The following is a 19,463-nucleotide window of genomic DNA, read 5'->3' on the forward strand; positions in this document are numbered from 1 at the left end:
TGCTTTAAAATTAATATGTAACTGCCCTTTTCCCGTCCAAGTTACAGCTTAAAACAAAATACAATGGACTTTAGCTCTGTTAAATTATAAGCATATTTACACAAAATTAATTGATGGATTACTGGATATTTTTGTATAGTAACAAGTAAACCTGTTTTGTGTTGGATCCCAGAACATGCAAAGCATTGTTTGAAAACAAATAGTTTCTGTAAAACTTATACCAGGCTAATTAATACTCATACAAATTAACTGGTTTAGAGGTAGCTTGCATTCCCACGGCCCTCTTGAATTCCCTGCCCCTCACTTTGAGAACCTCTGGTCTCGTTGTATGTTGTGTATCCTGACAGACCCAAACTATTTCAGCTACTCTCCTAGGCAAGCGCCCCGGCGATGGCATCACGCACACGTCGTCACAACGTAGGCTATCCATCCGTTATCACCAGCGTAACCGCGGAGCAGCAAAGTGTCAATAGACAGAGCAGTACGCGGATCCAGAGGGAAGGAGGCAGACAGGAGAAGAGCGGGTAGGCGGATCGCCTCCCGGGACAAAGCGCCGCACAGTGTGGAAGTAACTGTAGGAGGGGACCGAGAGGCTCACCGTGGTGGATCAGACTGCTTTCTGAGAAGAACGTACATCAAAGATTTCAGGCTGGTTTCCTAGCGGGATTTATCATGTCTTAGTCTGACCTTAAACGCCTCTATCTATAGGCTGCCATCCATCGGGCAGCACGCAGTTGTCCGGCGACTTTCCTTGGAGAGACCGACGCGGAGAGACGAGAGAAAGAGAGAGAGGTCAAGACAAAGTCACTTCTGTGGCTGAAAAAGGGGGGGGGGGACAAACGTTTACCAAGCTTCACTTATTCTGCAGTTTATCTTCTACCCTTGTAGGCTATAGCCTACTCTAACTGCTAAATGTATTACCTTGAGGTGGATAATCACCTATCGATCAGTTCAAGCAGAAAGGGGTGTTATCTTGCAGATAGTGCAGATCAAATGCAAAGAGCTGTTAATGAGTAATATTTGATGTTGGTGCAGGAATGAATGCTGAATGGGGGAGCCAAGAGCATCTATAGAGCTGACGGAGACCGGCTGAGTAGCCCAAGACGACGACCGTGCCCGGTTTCACCAAGTAGACAGAGACGCCTCACTCTCCCTGTTCATTTCCATTCCTCTACTCAGAGGGACACAGGACCCTGGCGATATTAAGTCCAGCGGTTGAGTGTTTTACTTTAAATGACCGAATAACGGATTCTTAACGGAAACGTGGGGAGCTCATGTGGATTCCAAATGAATGCGCAACGCGGCGGTGCGCCGGTTTAACGGCGTTTTTTTCCAAGCTCACAGTTCCGTCCTAGTGGACCAGCGGCGGACACCGGATTGCTGTAGGTTCTCGGCTCCACCGGTCGTGTGAATGCAAAGTCAGCGGGAACTAAACTGAAACGCCTCGCTTGCCCCAGCACCACTCCGGGAGCCCCGCAGCCCGACCAGCGTGGCGCGGTGCAAGACCACCTCCCAAAAAGTGGATATGATTTTTTATTTGGTTTGAGAGATTATCTGACCAGCAGGATGTTTTTTTTAACATATTACTTGCTGAATGGAGTTCTTCACCTGGCTTGAGAAGATTGGGAGCTAACCGGAGGAGAAACTGCCCCCTAACCGGAGAGGAGAGGAGAGGGAGACGCGCAGGTATGGCAGTTTCTTTATCTACTTTTCTCATCAGTCCAGTTATCGCACATTTCTCTCTCCCTCCTCTCATACCTCCATCCCCTTCGGCCTTTTGTGTCTTTATAGGTTTTTGAGAGGTGGATTTGCAATTTTAGAAGAGCCCAGTTGAGTAAAGAGAGAGAGAGATAGAGAGCAGGTTTGAGAGAGAGAGAAGAGAGAAAGCAGATGGGGGAGATAATGGCGCTGGTGTTTCCTCTCTCATACGATTTAGAGATGGTGATATCCTTTCTCTAGATTATAGACAGGACCGGAGGGGGAAGATGCTTGAGGGGGTTATAAAGCATGGGAAGAGTGAAGAAATCAGCCTGAAACAGATGAGGTGTGATAAGGCTCGATATGAGCAGAGAAGGGATACAAGAGCATGAGTGGAGAAGGGGCAAAGAGGAGTCTGCGAGTTAAGAGGAGAAGGGGCGATGAGGCAAGGATGGGTGGATAGAAAAAAATCCTTAAGGGAGGAGAAGGTTGCAATTGACTAAATTAAGGTGGGGGGCAGACAGGAAGGAGGGCATGACTGGGCAACCACAGACAGGGGAAGAAGTAAGGCAGGAGGGACTTAAAAGGAGTTGTTAGGGGAAGAGGGCAGAGAAGAGGGTGCTGAGATGGAATACAGAGAAGGAGCAGAGAGGATATGGGCCTGTTGATAGGAGAGAGGTGTTCAGGGGAAAGGGGACATAAAGACAGGTGTGAGGGAGGACTGTTGGAAAGGTGAGTAGAGAAAATAGGAGCAGACAGGAGAAGGTAATTGAATTTAATAGACAGTGGAGCAGTGGAAAACAACCAAGAAGATATAGGAAAAGGAATAAGAAAAGATAGAAATAGCAGGTGTTACAGCTGGCATTGAACCAATCCCTCAAGAAAGCTCTAACAGCAGCTTGATGGAGGCCAAGTGTAGATTAGTCGGACAGTGCTGTGCCGTAGCCCCTGTATGGTTTTATCCAACGGATTGCTGCGTAAAGGTCGTTGCTGCACCATGGAGACAGAAGGTGAGACAGAGAGAGAGAAGCGGAGAAGCCACAGAAAGCTATGCAGTTTGCTCTGTCAGCTCATCAGCTCCTCTTTACCTGGTACATTTTCTCGTCCCTAACTGCCCCATTAGCATTTTTATGGGGTTTTGAAACGTCTCTAAGCCACCGTAAAACACATGCAAACACACATGCAAGATTAAATAAGGTTTGGGGGAAGTCGTTCACTGGTTTTCCTGCTTCTGTTACCAAATGTGTATACCTGTGGCTTAGCTGAAGCCTTCTTTCGATATTTCAATCTTTCTTGCCTGCAGTACATTTTTGTCATATTTTCTTGCTTGCATTGACAAATCATGTTTAAACGTGGCTTGAAACACTAGGCAGATTCTTGAAAGATGTTCAGTTTTTAATGCATTTCAGATCCCAATCTTAATGCATGTAATCATCGTGTACAGATAATCAGTATCCCTTCTTTAATGGGAAATACTGGAAGTAAATGGAATCACAAAGAGCACTCGCTTTCAGCATTTAACTTTGATCATGACCCCATGTGGACCGCGACATTCATGTTGACACTCAAATATGGAGATTTTTATTTGAATATTTTATTAGGATTGAGCTTAGAGCCTCACACTTGGCAAATATGCCCAAAGAAGATTGGAGGCTGACTTTTCCACCAAACCAACACTGAAATAAATTTCAATCATGCTTGTGTGTAATTAGTAGTTGATGTAGTTCTAGAGTGGGCTGTAATGAGCTGTGTCTTGATTCTTTAAATCATCTTGGTTACGCACATTTCTGTCACAGTGAGCGTGCATGCGCACACTCTTTTGGGTTATCGCTCATATTTACGTTAGGTTACTATTGGAGATGCACTCTTAATGCACCTTTATATCCCACTCATGAATACCACTATACATGAATAAACACATTTTCCCACCGCCATGTAAACGGAGTTTACACAGGCAGTCAAAAAATGATAGTAAAATGTGCCTCAGGGAGACACTGCTACTGTAGGTCCAGCTATTTTTTTTTTATGACATGAACATAGAATTGTTTTGCTTTTTTCATGTACATATGTGAAAATCACATCAAGCAACTACAAAAGAAAACACTCGAGAATCATAAAAATAATTGGATATTGGATCTGTGCAAGTTATACCTTTAAAAGTAATGTCTCTGAGCATTTTTGCTAATTTTGCAAAAAGATAAGACATTCAATTGTACATTTAATTTTTAATAATCTCAAATAGCCCAATTTGTAAAGTCACAGAATCCACGACACAACTTTGAACTTTTCCCTTTCTGGAAAATCACTTTGTTCAATGAATTTCTTTTAAGGTAAAAAGTGCATGGCAAACACCTTAAAGGAATAGTCTGTATTTTGGAAATACACCTAATAGCATTGTTGCAGAGCAATGCTAAGTAAAACAACACTTATTTCTTGTCTGTACTATAAATATGAAGCAACTGCCAGCGATAGGTTAGATAATCCCCTGCAGAACCCCGATGTGTTGTTTTTACATTTCATTTTTTGGATGTGTTAAACAAATATGACTCAATGTTAATTTGTGAAGTTTAGAGGTGTTAGGTGCATTTTGTTTTATTTGAAGCTTGTCTGGTTTTAATGTTTCCAGTCTTTACGCTAACATAAGCAAAGCTTAGCAGCTGGCGGGCCCCAGTTACATATTTAACAATGAGAGAGTGGTATCTCTTCTTTAATCTGACTCTCGTAAAGAAAGCCAATAAGCATATTTCTCAAAATGTTGAACTATTCCTTTACACATCAGATGTCACAATGGATTAAGAAAGGCCAGACCTAGTAGGCAGAACCATGTATACTGCACTAAAAGGAGCGCAGGAAAGGCTTTGCATTGCAATTTCTTGCAAAGTGTAAGCCAAGAGACTCAATTGACCCTGATTTTGGTTATGAAAACAAGCCGTGAAAGTGGCGCTTCCTGATCCCTCTTCCTTATTAGGGTTTAGGCTGGAGGTTACAGAAAACATACCAGAGGGATAACGGGGGTCAGAAAGTGTGCAAAAACTGCTGTTAAACCTTCCAATCCTTTTAAATACTGCAGTCATGTGTACTGCTGTCCTGTCACTCAGGTGTGGATAAGTAAATGGCTTGGTTATTTTTTCCCTCCTAATCGAGTGCAGCCGTGGTGGGAGATTGATGGGAGGTGACATGCTACTTTTTCAAGAGTTGATAATGCATGGTACTCAATGTTTACAGGTAGTTGGTATGTGTTGAGTCAAAGAAGTGAACAGGAAGGTTTGGTTCTAAAGGGAAGGAGGGTATTTAGATAATGAAGAAGCATGGAATAAAATCAGTTTACATAATCTGGGACTGTCTCTTTTATTAAAATCGTATAATGGATTACACAATTAGAAGCCCTGAGTGGTGTAGGTCTGTGCTAATAGTGCGGTTCTGACTCATCAGCGGCCTCGATTCCCCCTAATGTTTTATTGGCCCAAAGTGTAAATTCTGGAGGAGTGTAAGTCTAATTGATGTGTCTGTATGAGTGAGAGAGACTGAGCTGGAAAGAAGTGGAACTTACACAGAGAAGCTCAATGGGTTTTAGAGAGAGAAGGAAAATACAGTTGCATCTCTGTGAGGAAATGATTAACAGTATAGAGGTCTACAGGTACAAGTGACGCTCACGCAGTGGTTTTTCTGACTCAGACTCAATGTTTATTTGTACACATTGGTGTATGGATGTGTGTATGTTTCAAATTTAAAAAAATCATTACAATGCAAGGAAATAGGAGGATGTGGCTGCGACAAGAGCCGAATGTTTGCAAGAAAAAAAGATGGAGTGATGTTGCAGTAATAAATGTTGTGCAAGTAAGGACAGGCTGAAGAAAAGAAGAAAGTCTGGAGATAGTGAGAAGAATGAAAAACAAATGACGGGGCACTTCATGTAGTAACGAGTGACGGAAGAGGAAAACAGAAAGAAGGAATCAGAAAAAATTGACATAAGGTGAGAATATTTTGCATTGAAGCCCTAGGTGTTAAGACTGTGATATGGCAACACGCTGTTTTATAATTTTAATGTCCAACATCATGATGTTCTCGAAATAGCGACATACTGTCCACCACAGTAGGGCTTTAAATGTCTACACAGTTAGTGTGTGTGTGTGTGAGTGTGCATAGCAACAGATGCTGGTTCAGTGGCGCAATCCCACCTCACCAGGGAAGAGCGGGTGCAAGAGAGAGAGAGTGAGAGAGAGAGAGAGGTGAAGAGAAGGAGGGAGGGATGATGCCAGGAGAAAGAGAGGAGCGAGCGGCATGCTGAATGCCAAGCAGCATGGAATTAGAATGGCGCTGTGTTGAGCAGGCAGCCAGAGGTTTCCAGACTTCCTCTCTGGGGATGATAGTTTTATTTTCTTCTGCTTTCATTTTATTCTTCTCCAACCAGTAATAGGTTTTGCTGATTTACGAGCCCTTTCACAGCTACCTTGTTTGGTCCGGACATTTTAGCTTGATCAAAACAAAAATTGCTGGTGGTCCCTGTTCGGAACAAAGTGAAACAGGGTCCGGTTGGTTTCTAGCATAAAAGCATTTTTTGGATGGTATGGACTTTCGGAAGAATTACAAGGAGGTTTTGCAGAAGAGACAGGTGTTGGTGATACAAGCCGTAGCAACGGATGCCTCCAATTTGTCAACAGTAATATGAATATCTATTTTTTTCATCCTTTGACCAATCTTTAAGTCTATACTAGTGCACAGCATTAATTCTCTGCTTTTGTAGACATGTACCCAAAAGCACATGTCTATCAACCTCTGTGAAGTCACACAAAATCTGTCATCTGCATATTTACAGTTTTGTAATAGGAATTTTAGTCTAACATATGTTTAATTCGAGGGGATTTCTTACCTTTGTCAAACTGACAACTAGGTATCTGAGCTCAAAGGCAGAGCAGGACACCCAGGGCTCGGTTTACACCTATCACCATTTCTAGCCACTTGGGGACCATAGGCAGGCTGGGGGAACTCATATTAATGTTAAAAAAAACTCATAAAGTGAAATTGTCATTCCAGGGGACCTTTAATGGTTCTGCAGTAAGCACCTACGGTTCTTTCAGTTAGTTCAAAGTGTAAAACGAATCCACCAAAAAAATTGAAAAAAAATCTAAATGTAAGAATGAGTGACTAACCCCAGTTTAACACTATTACTGTTACTGAAGACTCGTAGTTGCTTTATAATAAATGCCTTAATTGATACTTTTCAGCTGAGAGGCTTTCACAGTGAGTGCAGCTTTTACAGTGTTTACTGTGCATTAACAGCATGCAAATGACATTGTAGTAGATTGATTTTAACATTGCATAATAAATAGATTGAAACATTCCCTTGAAAATGTGTCTGTTGTAGAAGTAAAAAGAAAAAAAGCATAGTCACTGTAATACATGACTTTATTTAAGAGTTCATTGTTGATAATATTAGGTTTTATATTGATTTTAAATGTTTTAATTAAAAATTTCTTGGCTTTTGTTGTGGTATTTTGTAATCTTGTCACATATTATATCAGCAACCCTTTACAATATGGCACACACAAATGTGAGTCATTGCTGAGGAACGACCTGATAATTAATGAATCATTGAGTAGCTCTTCAACAGCTAAGTTAAAAGGAATATATAGTAGATCATTAAGAGTACTGGAGAATAAACTTTTTTGAATAAATTAAAAACAACAACCTTTTTGACAATAAATCATCAGGTAATGATAAGTTCATAAGTATCTGTGCGGTTCAGCAGCTGGTTCAGAGTTAATCAGGAACAGCTCAAAAGAAAAGTGGTCATCATTATTCCAATTCACAAAATAGTCACCGCTCATTCATTACTAATTACTTAATCATAAGTTATTCTTTTTATGCACTTAAAGTAAAGTGATACCACAGTATGCGGTTTAAATTGTTCTTCTCATTTTCCTCTTCTTTTCTCTTCAGTTAAACAGTCTCAGTCTTTCTGTTTGTATCCATGTGTTTGCGTCTAATTGTGCCTCTCTCCACTTTCCTCTGTGATTGTCTTGGTCTGAAGTGACAGAGCAGACCTGACAACAAACCTAGATAGTGACTGGAGATAGACTGAAGAGGAGTGTCTGCTCTCTCCACTATCTCTCCTCATCTATTACTCGTGCCTGACAGAAGCAGCGTTGCATGATGGATTGATGCCTTTCTCTCCTCCTTTCTCCTTGCTCTATCCACTTCTTACTCTGTTCACTCAGTTTTGCTCTCACTCACTCATTTTTCTTCACTTGGTTTCTCTTAATCTTCCCGTCACTTCCGCCCTTCAAATTTTTGTATTTGGCCTCTGTTCTCTCTGTGAGTATCTTATATTCTTTCTTAGTCTTTCTTTCTTCTTCCTTGAGCTTTATTTTCTTTGAATGCTGATGCATGGTTAAGGTTGTGTTTGTTTTTAATGGTAGTGCGAAGAGATGCACAAACTCAGAGTTTCAAATTACTGGGGCAAAGTGATCTATGAGTCTTTGTTTGTTGCCATTCATTATCTGCTTTATCGTACGGGCCTACATGTCGGCTATCTGGGCTCACATTCAATTCTCCACACTTAATGCCGCAGGCATAGTAGTTTGACTTTTCAATTGTAAATGAACACAAAGTGCAGGGCACACTTGGCGCAAAAGAAACCTAAATAAAAAATAGTAAAGCTGATGCAATTTGAAAGATATGTCAGAGTAGTAGCAAACTAAATAAATTACAGCCAGTGCTGCACAATGAACAAAAAAGAAAAGGTGGTCTAAATTGGAATTGGATGGAAATTAATGGAGTTTGCTGAAGGTTTCTTAATTTGCTGATGAAACAAAAATAGTCCGTAGAAAATGCATTAGAAATTGAACAAAAGCCAGAGACTATGTCGTATTAAGTTGCTGTGAGCTACAAATTTACCGCTTCTAAGCAGAAGGCAGACGATAATGCTATCTTGGCGCTTGACCGGGCAAAGTCTCTCTGCCTCCGGGCAGCTGCCTCCTTCTCACTCAGACTCGCCCTGGGTACGATTCTGCACCTGCCTGTACCCGTCTCTGACATATTTACTGAGAGGACAGGACAACTTGACGAATGGATGGCTGAACCCAAGGAGCAAAAACCAACTGCTAGACTTAAAGAATCTCAACTGAATGAGGGGTTTTCCTGAGCTTGCAGCAACATCTCACGGTGTTCATCAGCCCCAGGCTCTTGGGGATCTGAGTTGCTAACACTGTAATCTTGATTCCCTTGATCAGTTGACAATTCAAACTATATTACAAGTGAACACACACATTATTGACTGCACATAGCCCAGCTCTTATAGAAAAAAATCCTTAGCATTTAAAAACCTTCCTTTGTCTCGTGATTTCAACGTCACACATTTACTATTACATAGGATGTGATGTACGCTCCTCAGAGCTGATGCGTTAAGGCCAATAGCTGAGAGAATGTCTCCCCAAACTAATTTGTAACTACACCTACTTCACAGAATTAGATGTAATAAATTGCTGAAAACAGCTGCTAAAGGGACAGTCAACCCTCGGTTTCGATGCGGCCCGCTCAGCGATTCACAAAATGAGTGTTTATTAACACAGGCTAAAAAGACAGACCCTGCTGGGTTGAAATGGCCCACTTGACGCACCATGACCCTGATAGTCTGCAAAATAGTCGGGAGAAATAATTAGACTTGAGAGGCCAATCCACTGTAGATAATGACGTTCTTCAGGAAATAGCTTGTAGGTTCTTAAAGCTCAGCAATAGTTGTAGTTTCCTGCAGCGGACAGTGGGGAACCAATAATTGATTCTAATCTGGACTACCATATTACATGGCTATTTATGCAATTTACACAGCTTTGCTTTGTATTCTCAATTGTCTAAACAACACTGGAGCTCTGCCACTGGACATTGTTGTAATGACAGTTGTGCCATTGTTTAATGTTCTTAGAATTCCTTTTTGGAGAATTACTATGGAGAAAATTGCACTTCTAGCATGCTCTCAAAGGCACAGCACCCTGGTAGTGCTCGGTGTACTTTTAATATGTGAACATTTTCTACACAGTTGAAAACCTCACTGCGAAAATTCTTTCCGCCAATTAAGCTTTAATCAACCGTCTCAAGCATTTTAGAATAATGCCACAGTAAGTAAAAGAGAAAACATGTTTAATTACTGATTCCCTCTGTGCATAAGATAGTGTTATTCAGTTCAATTACAGTTTAAAAATCAATATTTGGACGATATTTAGCTATAATTTTAAAACACGTCTGCTGGAATTCTGGGTGGAAAATTGAAAAAAGTCCCCCCTTTAACAGCCCATCCCCAAGCAACTTTCCAGTTTTATTTCAGTTTTTTTTTTTAAAGCTGTAGTACAGAAACACAGTAGTTAGTATGAGGGGCTGGGAGCTTTTACAAAAGAAGAATATGGGTTAGATTTCTTTTGAATATGGATGTGAGGCTAGCACAGTGGAGGCTCACTCTGCAGATGCTGTTTAGCACACGGATCATAGGAAATGTGCATGCTGGCACTCACACAGACAGACACACACAGACACAGGTATATATTCTGTTATATTCTCTCATGGAAAGTTCATACACGCATGCAAGTCTTCACTGATAGTCAAATATGCAAGGTCTCCCTTCCACATACACGCACACACACACACACACACACACACACACACACACAACCTCTTTTTTCCTACTTTACAGGTGCCTGTGAGGCTCCTGTTGCATATTTGATAATGGCTTGGAGTCGAGTGCCTTTTGGTGTCGCACCACCAATGGCTGCTGCAAGCTAACAACCTACAATATGGGTCCATTAGAAACCCATTCAAATAGTTTCAATCTCTCTCAAAATAAAATGTATTACAGTTGTCATGATGGTCTCAAACACATTTCATGTGTAATTACAAGGTTACTTGTTGCTATGCCACCGGATCACGGCCGTGGAGGGGGCCCAGCCTCATTCCTGTTGCAATATTGAAAAGTGAATACCGAACAACAATGATTTAAGGTGCTGGCATTTGACAGTTACTGCGGTTTTGAAAGCATGCAAATAGCCAACACTAACTGGACACACTGCCACTTAGAGCGCAGAAGTAAAGTGACAAACTTGAAAAGGGATAATAACTGTTGTGTATTTCAAGTTGTTAACATAGTATCAGATTTGCAACATAAAATAAAGCATTACTCATAATAAGTGATACTACATTAAATATAGTAAATTGAAGCTTCCTTTAGCGCTCCTTTGCTTTACGGTGATTTATAGTAAATTTCAGCTCGTTGTTTAGCTTTCCAGCCTTTAACTTCACTGTTTTGGTTCAATCTCATTGCTCTTAAAGCATCACTTCACACCGCAGCAGGCAGCTTTTTTCAGAGGAAAAGTTATAAAATACCACTGTACAGTACCTGCAATGCACCAAACAGCAGACAGATAAGTAAGTGACTAGCTAGTGAACATAGCAGAGCATTTAGCAGCCAAATATTTCCCTCTTACATTGCATTCACCAAGTGGACACACAGTAATGCTTCTTTTGCCACATAACTGCTACTATACTTAAAAGGTGTAATATGCAATAATTATAACAAGCAGCAATAATAACAAGGTATAGACATATACAAAAATAATTGTCTCTCAATCATCACTTATGACCCAATAAAAGTGTTTGTTTGTGTCTGTATCTACGAACACGGCCCTTTGCCTGTATTTTGTCTTTTCTTCTTATTTTTCTGTGTGCAGGACACTTATGGGCATCAACAAAAAGCCTTTTGGCCCCACATGGGGATGTAAGGTGTGCAGCCTGTTTTCATTCCCAATACCGTCGTTTTGTCATGCCCATCGGCGTCTGATACCAACGCAAACAAGGTGCAGGGGAAACACCTACATAAAACACAAACTGATGTGTTGGGTGAAACTGTAAGTGTGTTTATCTGTGATTTAGAACGTAATATGCGTGAAATAGTCAGAAAATTACATTTTATTCCTCTGATTCACTGCTTTGTTCTTGCTAAGCGCACTCCCTGTCTTCATTTACTCTCTAGTTTTGCTCGACCACTGCTGCTCTCTCTGACTCGTTGAGCCAGGGCCAACTTAGACCGATGTGTTTACAAACCAACACACAAAAAAGTAACAGATTATACCTTTAAAGCATACTTTATTTATTACGGTGTATTTTATTTCCTTTCGGACTGACTTTAAGTCACAGCCAGGAATGAAACTCACTCTTGCCAAACTGTGTACCATGAAAGGTGAATTTGTGTTGGCCATATAGGAAAAGGTAGCGTTCAGATGCTTCAAATCCATTAAAAACAATTCAAATCGACACTCACTTCCAAATGTGCCTTTTGTGTGACTTGGTACTTTATCTCCCAAGCAAGTAGAAAATATGCGGGAATACTGAACACATTAAAATACATGCATATCATTCACTACACTATACTGTTAACTTTGAACTCCAATGTATTTGAATGGAAAGTGCCAAAAGCAGATCTTGAATTCAGGGACACATTTGGTTCAGTTTCAGAACGTACAAAAAACATAGTGAGTATAAAATTCTGCATTTTATCATTGCAACTAATGTTAATCTCGGTTGATTGGAGATTGGAGATTGGACCAAAATATGAAGTACAGCCCAAACTGACCATCTGAGTAACAAAGTCAATGTTGTCATTGCAGTCACTGTGCGCATGAAATAGATCCTGGCTTTGAAAAAAATTATACCCAGGATCATCAACTTGTTCACTGGACCAATAGAGATGAGGTCAGACATCTGGCTGGGGCCTCCCACTCAGCCTGCTCTTTTTACAGATAGAGCCATGAAGATGCCAACTCTCTAGAACTGGGAGCTGTTTGCCACTGATGTGCCAAGCACTCCATAAATCAGGTTAGAGTGAAGCACAAATTACTCAGTAACAGCCATAGGGAAGGATTCTGAAAGCCATGATGGCTGCCATTAAAAGCTGCAGTGTTCAAACAAATACTGATTGGTCTGATTTGTGAGGATCTCCTTACTGTACTTAAGTTTTCAGGTTTGGTGTGTGTTTAAAAGTATTCTCACTATTATTGGCGCCCACAGGACATTTATAGCTTTATATAATGGTGTCCAGCGTTTACTGGCTTGACATTGTGAGCGTGGATCTATATATGTGTGTGTGTGTGTGTGTTTGTGTGAGGCTGCTATGGTACAGCTGTTGTGCTTTGCTGCCAACAAATTGAGCTGGCAGCTGTTGCGATTAAGTTGTAGTGTGTAGTCTCTATGCCATCCTATAATCATCCTGTGAAAATACTCCAGTTCCATCGCTGACATATATCATTGCTGTTGCGCGTGCTCCTTGGCGTTACGTTTTTGAAGGTTGTCATGAAGACTGCGGCGATGATGAGTCTTTGTAATGATAATTGTTGTCTTGCAAATTTTGAGTTTTTTTCCCCTAAGGAGAATGAGTAATGAACTGTGCATATTATATAACAAACAAATAGGTCACAATGTTAGAAAACAAAGTGTTGTTTAGAGAAGTCGTATCAGGCTTTAAAATGAGGCTCATGTTGCTCACTGAGATTCATTTGCTAATAATGGACAAAAAGAAAACAGTGCTGCATGCACACGAGCATAGAGACTTGGCACAACAGAAAAAGTGTGAAAAATAAAGATGAGATTCTTCCTGCAAAATCATGTCTCTTTGTTCAGTATTCCTTCTTGAAATGCAACTTTGTAGAACACAGCTCATTCAGAAAACCTTTGTCTGAAGTGATTTTATGGCATGATTGTCTTCAATAATATTTGTTTTCATACAACTTGCTGTTAATATGTACATTTCATTCCACATACATTCTAATGAATCCTTCTATGAATAGATAACATATGGCCCTCATATCAGACCTTATCAAAACATCTAAAAAGCTAATGCAATGAAATGAGGTGTGACATTATTCTCTTTGAAATTTACATCCAGGTACATCAGTCTCTGTCCTTTATAGAGTTAAATTTCAAGTGACCTTGTGTAACATTCCTTGCATAGATTTAGGCGGTGTCATCTGAATCACTAAGAAATGACTAGGTCAACTAGTCAAATAACTAAAAACACATTTTTTATTCCTTGGCTTTTAATCCGGGACGAGAACTTTATGTTGTATTTTTCTGGTGTTGTATTCTGTCTATTTATTGCTTCATGTCAATGTACAGCACTTAGGTCAACCTGGTTGTTTTTAAATTTGCTTTAGAAATAAAGTTTGATTGATTGATTGAACCAATCAGACAAACGATCCGGGGTGACCTAGAACGGCATCAATGGGTTGCTGCATTTTGGTGGCGTCCGTTGACCGCTGTTTTGATGAATGTAAAAAAGAAGCTGCTTGATCGCATTTCTATCATCATCGTGTCAAACCCGCCAGTAGTGCGCCAGGTAGATTGTGATTGGTTCCTACAAAATTGTAAATTGAAGCATGAGAATTAAACATGCAGGTTTCCAGACCGAGCTGCAGGGTGAAATCAAATCGCAGGCAGAGTGGGCGGTGTTTACCCAGTCTACACCCAGTGTACATTTCATGCAGAACATGAGCATGACTTTTTGAATTTAAGAGTTGTTTCTATGACAGATATGAAGATTGAATGTGCCAGACTTTGGCACATTCAATCAGGTGTCTGAACTTAACATTAACTGTCTAAGAGCTGTTAAGCAAAGTGCTATGTGTTGAATGCTGCTCTCTGTTAGCAAACTGTTAGGACATCTCAGAGAAATCCAGCAAATGATTTTAGTATGTGTTGGCCTTGTGCAAACACCGTTCTAATGTTAAATAATTTTTTATAATTTATTGTCAAGCCTTTGATTCATGTGGCCTCATCAAGACATAAAAAAAGGAAGTCATGGAATTTACTGTCAGCCTTAATGAAAATGTATTTACCTCAGTGATAAAAAATTTAAATGCCTGGTCCAGCGCTGTGCGACAGTACATTTTCTCCATGTTTTGTTTAGTTAATGCCGCTTAAAGAAGCTACACTAATAAAAAGACATACCTATTAATGTCTTGTAGGATATGGAGAGACTGTGAACTTTATATTTAGATTTGCAGTACAGCTTTGTCAGATACACATAGGATTAAGACTTCTGCCATGAATACAAATCACATGGTATTCCGAAATAATAATACTTTTTAATTTGAATACAGTCTCCTTTGGCTTCAAGTTATAATCCTTAAACTTTTAATCTTGGTTTAATTGCTTAACCGAGTTCTAATAATACAGGTCCCTGATTTCAGAACACAGTCACTGGGGCCACCTTGATTGGCTAGTATGTTGGAATTGCAATAAAAACGGTATACTTATCAAAGGAGGGAACAGCAGTGCCATGGTACATAGAGCAGTGAGCAGAAGGTTTGCAGTTGAGACAGCTTTTCTAGATGTGTGTTACTAAAAAGGAGAAGATGATTGAGTCTTTCTATATTTACTTAATGCTGGCATCAGAAATGTGTAGGGGGAAACACTAGCAGCCCAGGCTGGTATCGTTGCTGCAGCCCTGACATTACATTTTTTAGCTATAGCTACAGAGTCTGCCCCATGACAAAGTTTAGCCAAACAAACCATTGGCAGAGGGGATTATTCACATTGGATAACTTCACTGGAAGACTAAAGAAGACCATCAACAATTTTATCAAACACAGGAATACTGAAGTCATGAAATGCACGCATGCACCGGCATTTGTTTTCTACATCATGTCCAATTCGTGGATTGGTGGTTTGCTTCAAATCCCTTGTTGGTACGCTATATAAAAAAAACAGAGAGTTAATTAGAATGCACATCTATTGAATGGCTAAAGATGACAATGCCAGCCATAAACGTTATCATAAATGTGGTTTGAAGTGATGAAAATCAAGTAATAAGACTTTAACTGGCTGCATCTTGATTCATCTAGGGAATAATTAAATAATTACAAAAGTTCGATGAGGGGACCAGCAGTAAGTAACACACAATTTCTAACGGCAAGCTAAGACTTTAATGGTAGGAATGTTAAATCCAGAGTGAATTCTGATGAGCTCTGGACAGTTGTAAAGACTCCAGTGATTTTCCTGTTCCTGAATACTGTCATCTTTTAGTTAGTAATCTGCTTTATAGTGACTGCTTTATACTCCAATGCCGGTCCCCAGGGTTTTGAATGATCACAGGGATTTATTGTCACTTTCAAACCAAAGTTTGCTTCTTATATTCTCTTCCTCTTTTATTCTATTTCATATACACAGAAACTGGGTAATTCAAATGAGGCATCGATACACATCAGACTCCCCTTCTCCCCTCATTCCATGTCCCTTTTGGTTCATTCAACTGGGGATACATAATGAGTATGAGTAAAATGTTCTCCCAGCTGAAAATTAGTGCCAGAGAGATTTTCTTTCTTTTCTTTTCACTGGAGTATCATTTTCTTTTTAAGAAAGGAAGATACATCTGTTCTAGTGGGACGTTCTGACGTATTTTTGCTTTCACACGAATTCAAATTGTATTTGAACTAGCTGGTTTGCTGCCAAGGTCCCAATATAATACATATCAAACTATTCAGAATTTTGATTATCAGTATCAAGGAACTACCTACCCTTGAAATCTAGACTTTGAATTTGCTCATTGAGTTCCTCTGGCATCGAGGAATGCTGCTCATTCACTATACACTTGTAGCAGAGCTGCCCCAATCACATCAGTGTATATATTACAGGCGGGCCAGAGGCTAGCTAAACAGAGGATGACAGTTTAATCAAGCAGTTAGCTGCGCAGCTCCATGTTAATGCTGGTAGATAAGCGTATGGGGCTCTGAATACGTCACCCTGATTGTTGATGTGATTTGTCGTAATGTTATCCTATTGCGTGCAGTGAGATTTTCAAATGTACCTTTGGTGCTGCCCCTCGAGATGGGCGACTTTCATTACTCGATGCCAGACCCTTAATCTTTCGGATTTGGGTCTGGATTTCCAGGCTAGGGACTACCTGGTTCTTTAGACAATAATTCTAAATTGCTTTTTAGTTCCCACGGCTGCTTCACTAAGTGTAATTTACGTAATAGAAAAAGATTTATATTACAGAATAGAGAGTTGGATTTATATCATAGGAAATTGGGATAGTGGATAATAAAGTACATGCTATTGGTTCCATCTTTATACATATTTTAACCATATTTTACCTTCTAATTGTCTTATATGCCTTTTTTGAGATGATAGTACTGTACAAGCATTTAGGATATAGTTTTGAATCTCTCTATTTCTCTCTGTTTTTGGGTTTTGTTTTCAACTCAAGCTCCAAAGTTTTTCTTCAGTTCCGACACAGACCAAAAAGGTCTGTCCTTAGCACCGGGTGACAATTATTTCAAAGTGATATTCAATAGACTGTGTCAGATGCAAGTGCAAATGACGGTCCACAGCTGTAAATGCTGACACAGAGCAAATTATTTCTAATCCCTACTATTAACATCACATATTTTGTTAATTAGACTACTTGTAATCTCCCAGGTATGTTGACAGTTGTTTATAATGATAATTTAGTTAATTACCTAGAGTCTAGCCTTTTAAGATAATGCTTTGTTTAATTGTTAATTATTTATGAAAGGTAAAATAATCTTTCATGCATTAGCTAATCGTTGTTTATCAGCAGAGGATAATTAAATGTTAAACCTTCTAAAGTGTAAAAAGACAACAGTAGCTAGAAGAAAAATACAATTATATTGTGTACTGTTCAGCCTTCCGGGGTTAGTCTTGCTCTGAAAGATAACAATGATCAATACTGTGATTTATACTCACCTCATTTCCTCTCTCATAATATCCATCTTTTTTGGTGCTTATCCATGTTAATAAGAGAGATATTCTTATCTTCTTTTAAACAAACTGGTGCTGTCAATGTACACTGTACTGCAACTAAGTGCTTTCAAGAAAATGCATGCCACATTATAAAAGTTTAGGTTTGTATCAGATTGTGTGTTTTTATTGTCTGAGGGCATTTAGTTAAGTGACAGTGCACATGAATATCCACCTCCCCTACCTGTCAGTCCAGAGCGACATCTTAATAAAAAGCCTTAAAGCTTTGGAGCGCTTTGAAAAAGAAATGACTTTATGAATAAGTTGTTGTCATAAAATGTGCCAAATTTAGAAAAAAAAGCACTAAATGTTTACCACTAAAAAACAGCCCCAAAATGGAGAGGCTATGACTCAGGAACGTTTCCATAAATTAAACAAAGTCCTGACTAAATGAGTGTGCTAATGAATAACGGGAAATGTAGAAAGCCTATTTTCAATTCAGGGATTGCGTTTCAGCGTAAAGAGGTCTGGTTGTCTACTAATTTCGTGTTGCTGACAATGCAATACACAGAGAATAATTTGTCACGGCACATTGTGTTTGTGTGTGGGTGTGTGTGCGTGTGCGTGTGCGTGTGGGTGTGTGAGTGTGTTTGTGTGTGTGTTTGGGTGTGCGCTGATGCAAGTTACTGTAAAGGAATATTCACCCAGACTCACATACACAAATATGTGTATGTGGAGTACAGCAGAGGTTGGGCGCACACACAAATACAGTTGGTGTGGCTTTCTTCTTTTCAGCTGTGTGTAAGAGCAACCACTTTATAGATTGATAATCAGTGCAGCCTGTCATTTACCAATTGATCCCCATCAACTCCCATTATTGTACTGGAACAGCCTACACCGTCTGCTTCTCTATATGTGGTAACATTTTCAGTCTCCCCCTTTCATTTACAGACATCCATCTTTACTCACTGTCTAAGTCTCTCTGTCTGCATCTGTCTCTTGAACACATACACATTCACAAACTTGCTCTTCTTGTTAGATGAGAGGTTACATCAATACTAGGGTTTGAAACCTTTTTTGCACCTTAAAAGAAAATCAATTGTAGCCAGTGACTGGCATGTCAATGTCTGCAGCTGTGAGACGTTTTTCAGGTTTCCAGAGCCGTGCAAATGTGTCTGTCTCCTTGTCTGATCGGGTGTCTTAAACGGGTGTCAGATATGAGGACAAAAAAAAAATCATCCTTCAAGAATAGGTATGCGGCTACCTTTGATCATGCTCAATCAGCCACCACTGTGTTATCACAGTATTAATGACTGGACTCTTTGATGTACTTTTTTTACCATTTCTTAGAAAAATATTATTCTGCACCACTTTTGTTGCTACATTACCAATTAAATAAGAGCCTATTGCATTGCTAGCCACTGTGAGATGTGCTTAGGCACAGCAATCCTTTGCGCTAAATAAAAAAATCTGAAAGTGACAATACTACCAAGATGATTCTTAACTGTTTTCATGCGGATCATGTTCATATTAATTTAGTGTTTTTGCTAGCCAACATTTGCTTATTAGCACTTAAGACAAAGTTTAGCAGAGGCTGAAGGAAATTCCATTAGTTAAGCAGGTATTTGGCCCTAAACCAATAGACAAATTAAAATTTTGACCCGAACATGGCACTAGATGAAAGATCAGGGGATCATCCAAAACATTAAAATTCCTTAGGGGGGCAAAAGTTTTGCACAACATTTCCATTAGAGGAGTCAGGTATTACTAAAGTGTCTTATCTGGGGGCCGTGATGTATGTATAAATATCCATTGCAGTTGTTGAAATATTTCAGTCCGCAAAGTGATGGACCGACAAATCTTTTTTAATAAAACAAGCAATGCTAACCAGTCGCATGCAAATTAATTGTGAGTAATACAATGTTCAACACTGTTTTTTGTGCTGCTGGTATCAGAGTGGCATTTGCACCACTGGGAGGCTGACTTCCTATTTCATTTTAGGGATTGCAATGGGATGGCAGTGTTAT

General features: G+C 39.8%; 1 protein-coding gene across 2 annotated transcripts in view; it reads left to right on the forward strand.

Moving 5' to 3' along the window:
* Window positions 1-348: 348 nt before the first annotated feature.
* Window positions 349-19,463, forward strand: part of zgc:172282 (leucine-rich repeat and fibronectin type III domain-containing protein 1-like protein) — a 158,878-nt gene continuing 139,763 nt past the window's right edge. For both annotated transcript variants that reach the window (XM_034865793.1, XM_034865799.1), the window contains exon 1: window positions 349-1,686. The gene's annotated coding sequence lies outside the window, so the exon portion shown is untranslated. The remainder of the gene's footprint in view (window positions 1,687-19,463) is intronic.

The sequence above is a fragment of the Etheostoma cragini genome, chromosome 3 (genome assembly GCF_013103735.1).
Source record: "Etheostoma cragini isolate CJK2018 chromosome 3, CSU_Ecrag_1.0, whole genome shotgun sequence".
In the NCBI taxonomy this organism is placed as follows: Eukaryota; Metazoa; Chordata; class Actinopteri; order Perciformes; family Percidae; genus Etheostoma; species Etheostoma cragini.